Source organism: Pelodiscus sinensis, chromosome 1 (genome assembly GCF_049634645.1).
Source record: "Pelodiscus sinensis isolate JC-2024 chromosome 1, ASM4963464v1, whole genome shotgun sequence".
Lineage (NCBI taxonomy): Eukaryota > Metazoa > Chordata > Testudines > Trionychidae > Pelodiscus > Pelodiscus sinensis.
Genome location: NC_134711.1, coordinates 59,963,692 through 59,975,371, shown reverse-complemented (window position 1 = coordinate 59,975,371; position 11,680 = coordinate 59,963,692).

Sequence of the window (11,680 nt, the reverse complement as noted above, 5' to 3'; positions counted from 1 at the left end):
CAACCTGTGAAACTCCTTGCCAGAGGAGGCTGTGAAGGCTAGGACTATAATAGAGTTTAAAGAGAAGCTAGATAATTTCATGGAGGTTAGGTCCATAAAAGGCTATTAGCCAGGGGATAAAATGGTGTCCTTGGCCTCTGTTTGTCAGAGGCTGGAGAGAGATGGCAGGAAACAAATTGCTTGATCACTGTCTTCGGTCCACCCTCTCTGGGGCACCTGGTGCTGGCCACTGTCGGCAGACAGGATACTGGGCTAGATGGACCTTTGGTCTGACCCAGTACGGCCGTTCTTATGTTCTTATGTTCTATTATTTTATTTATGCCCCTGTATCAATGTGCTAACCTAAAACAGATAGTTAAGAAAATAATAGTCTCTTCCTTTTCCAAAAATTCTTAGTGTAGTGGCCTGATCCTGCAAATGTTTTCTGTTGGGCATAGTGCCAAGCTCAAATTTTCAAAAATCATATGTCAGATCTCCTGCAATCACGTTAGACTTAAAAATCATGATATTTAAAAAAAATTAGTGATGGATTCCTTTCATTTGCCTTCACGTGTGTCAGCCATTCAGAAGCATATTTTCAAGCATTTCTCTGTAACTGCTAGAACCTCTTTTATTGTAATAAAAGTACATAAGAATGCCCATGCTGAGTCAGACAAAAAGTCCATCTAGCCCATTATTCTGTCTGCCAACTGTGGCCATGGTGCCCGAGAGGGAATGAACAGAACAGCTAATCATCAAGTAGTCCATCCCCTGTCGCCCACTCTCAGCTTCTGGCAAAGGGAGGCTAGAGACACCATCACTGCCCATCCTCGCTAACAGTCATTGATAGGAGCTGATTTTATCCACTTCTTTTTTGAACCCTGTTATAGTCTTGGACAAAGAGCGTCTAGACTACATCCAGTTCTGTCGACAAAGCAAGCTGCTTTGTCGACATGAGAGTGTAGACACAAAGAAGAGTGTAGATGCAATAACGCCTTCTGTCAACAGAGTTCTGTCGACAAAAGGCATTATTCCTCTTAGAATGAGGTTTACCGCTGTCAACAAAACTGTCAAATTCTGTCGACGTTATGTTGACAGAACTCAGCGGCAGTGTAGACGCAGGTATAGTTTTGTCGACAAAAGTCCATTTTTGTCAACAAAACCCTGTAGTCTAGACACCCCCCCAAAGAGTCACCACATCCTCATCGGGGTCATTCTCTACTGGCTTGTGTGGAAGAGGTGCAGAGAAACTCCAGTGATGCATGACAGGTGCAGAGCCTCCATACTACAGCAATTTCTCTCAGAGTTTTGCTCCCATTGAAGAATGACACTGAAAGAATTGAATGGTGTGGGAAGCTGGGTCTTCCTCTGCGCCTGCTTCCTCATGAGTGGATTAGGTTTTCACAATGGTCAGTGGATAATAATCTCACTGAGTTTAAGACAGTTGACATGGAGACAGGATGCTATTAGAGCACAGGTTCCCAAAACAGGGGGTGCACCGCCTTAGGGGAGCATGAAGAAATTTCAAGGGGGGGGGCGCGAGGTGACCCAGTCCCTCCCCCATCAATTCTCTCCCCCTCCCCTGCAAGAAAGAGCCTGGTCTGTGCCAACTCAGGCTGGCTGGGACGGAGAGAGGATGGAGCGTCCCAGTCAGACTTCAAAATGGCCACCTTAAAAGGGCAATGCCTGCTCTGCTCTTAAAAGGGCAATTTTATTTTTTTTTTTTGCTCAACAAGTTTTGCTGCTTTTTTGGGGGGAATGAGTGTTTCTCAAGATTCAAAAAGGGGGTGTGATGCCAAAAAGTTTGGGAACCACTGTATTAGAGGTACTTACATAGGCCTGATTCTCTTTTGCACTAAAGCCTCTTTATGCCACTCTGGCAACATGAAGGGACTTTAAAATATTTCATAGCAGTTCAAAGGGACAATAGTGTAAATGAGAATCAATTTCCTAGGCTGTTCTTGAGTCAGCTTGTCTAGCATAATGTGGATGCTTTGCACTGCTCTGCCAGCATAATCCGCCTATGGAAAGATCTCTGTAGGGAAAGAAAGATTGGTGGCATCACCTTTATTTTCTTTTTCTTATTGAATAAAACAAACTACTCTTCTGTAGGATTGTTAAAGGCTTGGATGATGGTGGCACATATGCTATAGTGGTAGCAGAGCAGAGAGAGTTTATTTCTTTATTGAAAGGGATTTTCTGCTGTTCAAGAAGACTGTTTGAACCAGCACATGCCTATCAAAGTAACCAGTCTCCTAGGCTGTGTCCAGACTCCATGCCTCCGTCGACGGAGGCATGTAGATTAGCCAGATCGGAAGAGGGAAATGAAGCCGCGATTAAAATAATCGCGGCTTCATTTAAATTTAAATGGCTGCCCCGATCTGCCGATCAGCTGTTTGTCGGCAGATCGGGAGAGTCTGGACGCGATGCCCCGACAAAGAAGCCTTTCTTCATCGACACAGGTAAACCTGGTTTCACGAGGCTTACCTGTGTCGATGAAGAAAGGCTTCTTTGTCGGGGCATCGCGTCCAGACTCTCCCGATCTGCCGACAAACAGCTGATCGGCAGATCGGGGCAGCCATTTAAATTTAAATGAAGCCGCGATTATTTTAATCGCGGCTTCATTTCCCTCTTCCGATCTGGCTAATCTACATGCCTCCGTCGACGGAGGCATGGAGTCTGGACACAGCCCTAGAGAAAACTGCATAAGTGGTGGTCACTATGTATTCAGCAAGGTTAAACAATGTGTTCTCATGCCATGAGAAAATGTCTGCTTGCTATCAGCTGGACAGCAAGAGTCTATTACAGTGGCTTTAGCAAATAAAAGTTTTCTTGTCACATCGGGGCACATTTCGCTGTCTCTTATCTAGAGTGCATCAAAAGTCATGGTTCAGTTTTATATATTCAACTTTCTTACCAATCCAAACAGCTGGGGAGAAAAATAACAAAGAAATCATGCAACACTTGCAAGGAACAAAAACAACTTTAAGCAAAGTAAGATTTGGGTGCCTCACAAGACTGATGATAATCTCCTTATGAAATATAATTGTTAATTATTAAGAAAACAGGCAAGGAGAAATCTAAAAGCCCATTCATATTAAACTAATTCATGTTTAAATGTGAGACATATTAGTTTTCTCCAGCATGAAAGTTCCTCTTTAATGTCTTAATGGCATTTAGTTAAAATCCTGATTAACTGATGTTTAGTATACTGTAATAGTAATAAAGAAATCATTTACAATCAAGACACTATCTCCAGAAGAAAATGTAAAAAGAAATATGCATTAGAAAGACACTCTTGTGGCTTTCTGTTCAGTATCTGGCTCATCAAAGAGAGCTCACTAAAAATACAGTTTATAAAATAGAACACAGCAGTCCACAAAGGATGGTGCAAAGCATAACATTTCAGCATGATAGGCAAGGGAATTAAAATAGCCCTTCACATTAACAGTCATAAGTTTTCACCATATATGTATTCTGTTGAAATTTTTTTGCTCTTAAAATAAAATTTCAGTGGAACTTGAGTCATGCAAAGGCCTTGTCCTGGGCCTGTGCATTGCACTCAGCTATGTTTAGTGGCTTATTCCAGATCACACAGTAAGTCAGTGGAAGGGCTGGGACTAGAATCCAGTTGCCCAGTGTCCCAGTACTGTGGCTTACTGCCAAGATCGTACTCCTGGACCTAGACACATATAAATATATAGACACATATTACATCAGTGTGAGTTTTCCTGCAACAGCATAAGGGTATCCATAAATATTTTTCAGATCAATTTTTAAAACCTTGTGTAAGTTTCAGGAGTTTTTCATTCTTTTTTTTTTTTAATGCTCAGTGATGTTTGATTCTGCCTGATTATGATTCTATGGCTCTTTCTTGACAGGTCAAACAGCAGGAAACAGATTATCATCATAATCACTTAGCTGTAGTATGGTGCATTTCTTTCATTAAGGAGACATAAACACAAGACTTCCTGGTACTTGACTTAAGTACACGTTCTAGCGGATAATTACCAAGAGCAACAGGGTTCTCAATAACAGCAATTCTGGGTGTATTTAATGGTACTGTGCTAGGCTATCTCATATTGAATTTAACACTAAATGATTAAATATTTCAGGAATGAGGATGTTCCAAATGGATTGTAAACAGTTCCATGCATTGTGAATACAGGATATTCTGTCAGCACTTTTGTTCTCTGTTAGTAAATGTTCACATACACTCTTCACTATGCTTCCTGAGAGTCAGAGGGAAATTAGTTTTTACCTTTCTTTTCACTTTCTAATCATTGGAGACATTCTTTACTTGGGTACTTATTTCAAATGTCTTTGTTTTGCTAACCTGTTCCTGTTGCAGTCACAGACCTTTTCCAGATGGCTACCAACTGTGATCTTGTTTGAGACACATGCTGATATCTCTAAGAGGATTACGTCTCATCTTCTATGAACTCTAAGCAAGGCTAAGAGCTTCTTACCAAGCCTCTGGGCCCCAAACTCTTTAACTATTAATCCAAAAGTGGGGCTACTCATGGAGAACAAGGGTTTTAAAAACCAGCTTCAAAGGGTGTGTCTACTCTGCACCCTTAGCTCGAAATAAGCCATGCAATTTGAGCTACACAAATTGCATACCTTATTTAGGGTACGTCTACACTACAGCGCTAATTCGAACTAACTTAGTTCGAATTAGTTAATTCGAACTAAGCTAATTCGAACTAACGGATCCAGACTAAAAAACTAGTTCGAATTAGCATTTCGCTAAATCGAACTAGCATGTCCACATTAAGTGGACCCTGAACCGGGCTTAAGGATGGCCGGGAGCAGTGCCGGCAGGGCATCAGAGGAGGTCTTAGAGCGTGGAGATGCTGTCTCAGGCTAGCCGAGGGCTGTGCTTAAAGGGACCCGACCCCCACCCCGGACAGACAGTTCTCAGGGGTGCCCCGCTTGCAAAGCAGTCCTGGCTTGGAGTGCCCGGAGTACCCACACTGGGCACATCACAGCACTCGGCCATCAGCCCGGCTGCACTTGCCACAGGCTGCCATCTGGGGAGAGGGAGAATCGGGGGGCTGCAGGAGAGCTTCCACCCCGAGGAGCCTGCAGAGCCAGCCCAGTCCTCCTCATCGGGGGCTCGTACCCCATTCCACCCTCACCTCCTTCCACTTACCCTTCCCTAGCCCCCCTTCCTGATGTACAAAATAAAGGACACGTGTGGTCAAAAATAGAAACTCTCTTTACTGAACAAAACTGGGGGAAACTGGGGAAAGGAGGTGGGAGAGGGGAAGAGAGAGACTGGGAGGGGGAGGGGGAAAACTGGGAGGAGGGAGCTGGAAGGGGGAAGCAAGGGAAAGGAGGCGTGGGGAAACTCAAGGATCAGGGGTGGGGGTCTCGCTGGGCCAACCGCCTCCCAGCACGGCGAGGGAGGGGGCCTCGGCGTCCCCGGGGGAATGGGGTGGAGGGTGCAGAGGTTGAGGTGGGGGGTGTGGACATTGAGGAAGAGGGTGTGGGGGTTGAGGAGGAAGAAGTGGGAGGGGGGGACAGGAGTGGGAGGAGCGACAGCAGTTGGGGGGGCAGCAGGCGCAGGACCAGCACGGGGCACCATGCTCTGCAGCAGGAGCTGCAGGTTTGTGCTCAGCCCTCGGACCTCAGCCAGCAGCTCGTGGCGGAGCTGCAGGTCTTCCCACATCCAGGCCTGCAGTGTGCGGTGCACGGCTCGCAGGGCCCCCAGGTGCTGGTCCCAATACTCCTGCTCTGTGGTGGTGGTCCGGAGCAGGCCATGGGTGCGGGAGCATGTCCCGGGCGGGGTGGTGCGCCCTGCACGAGCAGCTGGTGCAGCTGTAGAGAAAGAAGAGAAGTGGTCAGTTCTCCCTGGGGACGCAGAGGATGATGCCCAGCCCCCTCCCCCATCCCGCAATGTGAGGGTGACCATGTCCTGCACCGTCAGAGCTGCAGTGCTTGTACAGAGGCCATGGTCAGGATGTCTGGCTGTCCCTGGGACTGGGAGCTGCCCCAAGACCACACCCATGTCCCTGTGCCATGTATAGTGTGGCCAGGGCGGCGGGGGGGAGGGGGACATCTCCCCGCCTCCGTGTAGAGGGGACATGTGAAGGGAAAGCATCCTGCTGGGTCCCGCCCTGGGGTCGGGAGCATGTCAGGTCTCTTTGCACAAGCATGTGCCTATTGGGCCATGGCCCCTGGGTGTCACGCAGCTGGAGCCACCTGCCCAAGGGTGGCATGGCACGTGCTTGCACGTGCACAGGTGTCTGCGTGATCCGTGTAAGGCATGGCCCACGCATGTGGTCTCTGGTCTCCCTCCCGCCTCCCCCTCCCCCCGAACTACTTAATTCGAACTACTTACCCGGTACGGTCTCCCTGGACACTGGGACATCCTGGTGTGCCCGGGTCAGGGCCCTCTGGTCCTGGCTCGCTGCCTCCTGGGCTGGTGCGGACTGCCCTGCCCCCCAAGAGTTAGTGGAGGGCGGGGAAGTAGGGGCAGGTGTCAGCCCCTGCAGCGGCGCTGCCCCTGGTGGCCCTGGCATACCCCTGCCGCAGCTGCTTCACTTTAATGTGCACCTTCTCCCGGGAGTGCCTGGGTCCCTTGCAGGCCATGGCAGTCGCTATGTGGCCGTAGACGGCCACGTTCTTCCTCCTAGTGCAGAGATCTTGGAGATTGGGGGCCTGCCCCCAAATCTCAATGAGGTCCATGACCTCCGCACTAGTCCAGGGGGCCGCGCCCCGTCTACGGCCCCTGGGTGCTCGGGGACTGGGCAGGGGACGGCTCGCTGCCACTGGCTGCCTGGCTCATGGTGGGGCCACTCGGTCAGGGGCAGACACTGCTGGCAGGGCTGTCTGTCTCCAGTGCCATCTGGCCAGAGTCTACCCCTTTAAGGGCCCGGGGCTAGGGGAGAGGAGAAGAGTTTTTCTGGTTGTGCCCAGAGAGGCCACCAGGGGGAACCTGGGAAGGGCTAGCCTCCCACTAGTTCGAATTAAGGGGTCTACACAGCCCTTAATTCGAACTAGTAAGTTTGAACTAGGCTTAATCCTCGTAAAATGAGGATTACCTAGTTCGAACTAAGTGCTCCGTTAGTTCAAATTAAATTCTAACTAACAGAGCGCTAGTGTAGCGCCTAGGAAAGTTAGTTCGAACTAATGTCTGTTAGTTCGAACTAACTTTGTAGTGTAGACATACCCTTAGAGTATATTTCGAAATAGCTTATTTTATAATTTGGCACTGTCTACACAGTGCCAAATTTTGAAATAAACCACTATTCTGAATCTTCCTTAATCCTTGTGGAACGAGGTTTACAGGGATGTCGGAATAGCGTGCCTGTTATTTAGAAAGATATTTCGAAATAATGGGTGCATTATCAAGATATGGAATACGCTATTTCAGGATATTGGAAGTATTTTGAAATAGTGCCCCAGTGTAGACATTCCTAAGGACCAGAAGAACTAGTGGATAGAAGGGTGCATAAAAGCCAGATATACCTAACATTCCCTAAATTTGGGTTAATAAATGCTTCCACTTAATTAAAAAAAAAAGGCTGCAGAAGTAAAAACAATCCACAAGGTTCCAAATGACTTACTGACCAAACTCTTTAGGTCAGGACTCCTTCCCACAAAATCCAAAGGCTCTTTTCTTTTGTCTTCTTAGATGCAATGCCAGAGACAGTCTGGGAGAAAGGGGGATATGTTTAGGTGCTTTCCCTTCCTCTATAAAGTTTTTAGGCTCTCTTTAAAAAACATTTCCTGCTGAGAAGCAGGAGTCGGTCACTCCCTGCTGTTTTTTGGCTAAGATGCAGATCTCTTTAACCTACCCTGATTTCGTGCCAAAGAATGGCCACTTATAGGCAATGGTCCATCAGCTTTTGTTGACAGTTGGCTGGGGTGTTAGCTTTCCCTTTGTCTTTCAGAAACTGGTTTAACCACCTCCCAGACTTTGCTGGGAAATATACTTCAGTCATGGTTTTAGCTTGGGGGTCATAACTTGACATATAATCAAGTTTCAGGGCTGTGCCCATCAAAGCTCATGATAACGTCTATATGTTTTGTTAGTCTTTAAAGTGCTACCAGACTATTTGTTGTCTTTTAAATGTACATATAATGTCGCTCTATGCACTTTACAATGCCATTACAGATCAGCAAGTTATGAGTTGTCAAATGATATCTCAAAAGGCACACTTTCTACAAAGATTATTATAGTATGTATAATGGAATACAAGGGTGCATTCCATCACAGGGTGGAAAATCCACAGGTAGGAGGCCATACCTATTGTTGCCAATGGCAGAGCAGGACTGCAGTCTGTCTGAAGGGGTAAGATGCTTCACCCTTTGCCGACATTCTAGATGCTCTGCTGAGCAGAATATTTGGATTTTACAGCATACATAATTGAGACCTCTACAACAGCAAGGGTACTTTCCTGATTGTATATGTTAATAATGTACATTAAAGCAAAATTCAGATAACATAACCAATTTTATAGCAAGTCTTTATTCCTCTATGTATGTTGTGCTTTTTGCTTTCCCTTAAAATAATAACCATAGTTAGCACCCCACAGTTTAACAGCATACTACATTGTGCTCTCCTGCTAAAAATGCCTTTCTTCCCACCACTTAATGTTCCGCGTCAACAGAAAATGATACTGAGATTTCTAACGAAGCATATATTTTGTATTAAGGAAACTTTTACTTCTGTAGGACTTACTCCAGTTCAGCTGGGTAAATTGGAAGTTTGAGCACATGAGGCTCACAGGAACACTAGGGTGTGGAACTTGAGAGTGTTCAGCGGAAAGAGATACCTGCCTGTGCAAGTAGCTAATGTCCAGCCACAGTGTTGAGCATTGTGACCAGGGTTGGTGACCTTTGAATATTATTGGACAAATGGATGGATTGTGGGATTTTTGTTTGCCTGATATCTTTTGTTTAAGGAGTACCATGAAATGTTATTGCTCCAAATCTAAATACAGCATAGTTTGTTTCAGACACACATCCAACACAGCCTATTTCTGGAGAGTTTACCAGGAACAATGCTGATCATATGCTATCAACCTCTAATAGGCACAGGAAGACCAAATTTACTGAAACATTATTCTGAGCTAAATATAGTGGGTGTGGACACAATGACCTCTATTCAAATTCTGTGAGATGATTGAACCTTGTGGATAATATTTTCTATTTCATATTATGTAAGTATATAGCAGAAAGGTGTATGTGATGTTTCACTGTTGATTAGAAGATAAAAACCCTGCCCCAAAAAGCGTAAATGATGTCAGATGTTTCAAAGAGAGTAATTTCTATTGCCTGCACAAATCTTATTATGTATAGCTTTTTCTGTTTAACATGCTTTTTCAACCCACTGCCCCATTATTCTTCTGTGGGACCTACAATCTGGTGCCAGTTCCTGGAGAGAAGATTTTTGCAGTGTAGACTTACATAGTAAAACACTGCAGAAACTTGAGGGCTACGTCTAGACTGGCATGATTTTCTGGAAATGCTTTTAATGGAAAAGTTTTCTGTTAAAAGCATTTTCGGAACAGAGCATCTAGATTGGCATGGATGCTTTTCCGCAAAAGCACTTTTTGCGGAAAAGCGTCCTTGCCAATCTAGACACACTTTTCCGCAAAAAAGCCCCGATTGCCATTTTCGCGATTGGGGCTTTTTTGCATAAAACAAATCTGAGCTGTCTACACTGGCCCTTTTGCGCAAAAGGACTTTTGCCCGAATGGGAGCAGCATAGTATTTCCACAAAAACACTGACAATCTTACATGAGATCGCCAGTGCTTTTGCGGAAATTCAAGCAGCCAGTGTAGACAGCTGGCACGTTTTTCTGGAAAAGCGGCTGATTTTCCGGAAAAACTGGCCAGTCTAGACACAGCCAAGATGTCCTCAAAGCACACTGCACCTGGGATCAAGTCAGGACCTCAAGTCAATGGCCGTATGATGGGTTTGTGGGAAGAGAAGCTGAGCTGCAGCAGGGATTGATAAATCCCTCTGAGACTGACAGGAAGCACACAGTGAGCAGGAGCTCTGCCACACTTGGAAAGGGTGCAGAGTGGGCTCTATCTCTGAGCTGCGCCAGTTCTACTTTGGAGAGCCAAGAAACACAGTTTTCTAGCCTAGCAGTAATGTAGAGCAGGGCCTGCACTCTTCATGCATATTTGTCTCTGGCAGCGCCGTGTTTAGGGATACACGGAGTACATGGCTATGTAGGGCATCCAAAAATGTGGGGCACCAATTCTGGATGCCTCTATGGTAGCCACATGTGATTATGTGCTTATGGAGGGCTCTGATTGCCATCTGCTGGTTCCCCGCTGGCCCAGCCCCTTCCCCTGGCTGCTCTTTCAATTAAGGACAGCAGAGCTGCCTTCTCCCTTCCGCCTTCCTCCCGTCCTGCCCACGTGTTCCTATTGGCCAGCTGGCCACTGAATTGAGGGCTCCCTCCTGCCACACCAGGGGTGGAGAGGAGTCTGCTACCTCTACAGCTCCATGCCAGTCCCAGGAAGGCCCCGAGCCACGGCAGAAGCCATACATGGGGGTAGGAAATTGTGGGGAAGGGCACAAAGGAAGTCCCGAGCCCCAGCAGAAGCTGCACATGGGGGGGAAGGAGAACTGGGGGGGAGGGGCGGGAAGCCATGGGGAGCCCTGAACCCAGTCAAAATCTGTACCAGGGTGGGGGTGGCAGAGGGAAGCCACGCCCAAGCAGAAGTCACATATGTGGGGGAAGCGATGCTGTGGGGAGCCCTGACCCCTGGAAGAATTCAGGAAGTGGGGGTTGGAGAAAGAAGCCTCGGCAGGAGCCACATGGAGTGGGAGGGAAGCCCTGAGTCGTGGCACAAGACACATGGGTGGAGGCGCAGCCGTAGGTAACTCGCGTAGAGTCCCATAAATTTTAAGGATGGCCCTGGTGGCTGGTCCCTTCACAGAGGCACAAGTGTGGGGGGATGTGACCTGAGCGCCCTCATCCATTTTTTATACCTGCAGAGGGCCTGCTCTTTCTAGAAATTATGCTTTGCAATGCCCTCTGTAACCAGAAAGGTTAAAGTTAAACAATTTATGTAATTCCCTAATCTTGCTCATTATCTTTTCTTAAATAACTATCTCCCTCTCAGAGGTTCATCATTTCCATGACTTTCACAGGCCTTCCTAGTGAGTAGGCAAATCACCCTCTGTTTCTGGATGTCAATCACAACTCAATAACAGATATAATTTTGAGTAATGAGTATCAAATACTCACAGGAAATCATTTATGATCAATTCAAGAAGTACAAAGATCATTAAAATCTGAATAATAAATTTAAGAAATTTGCACTCTGGTCACTGGTAAAAAGAGACTGAAATTGCCCAATAAATTGTAAACACAAATACAGCAATAATATATGGTGAATAACACATACAACATGTTTACACCACATGTAATATAGCACTGAACTCTTCACGAACTGAATGTTATGCTGACCCTTCTAATAAGTGGCATAGTCAGAACGACGTGTGATGGTGTCTTCCCCCATCTCTCACCCCTGCTTTATAAAATTGAGTTATGCATATTTGTATTCATAACACAAATACACTTTGGACAAAGTCCTCATGTAACCTAGCAAGTTTAATGTCACAATCTGCTGGATTTGTATATCTTACTTGCTATATGTATCATTCTTGTGTGTAAAGTTAGAAATATGGGATAGATGGTTTAAATGTGCAAATGAAAGCCATCAA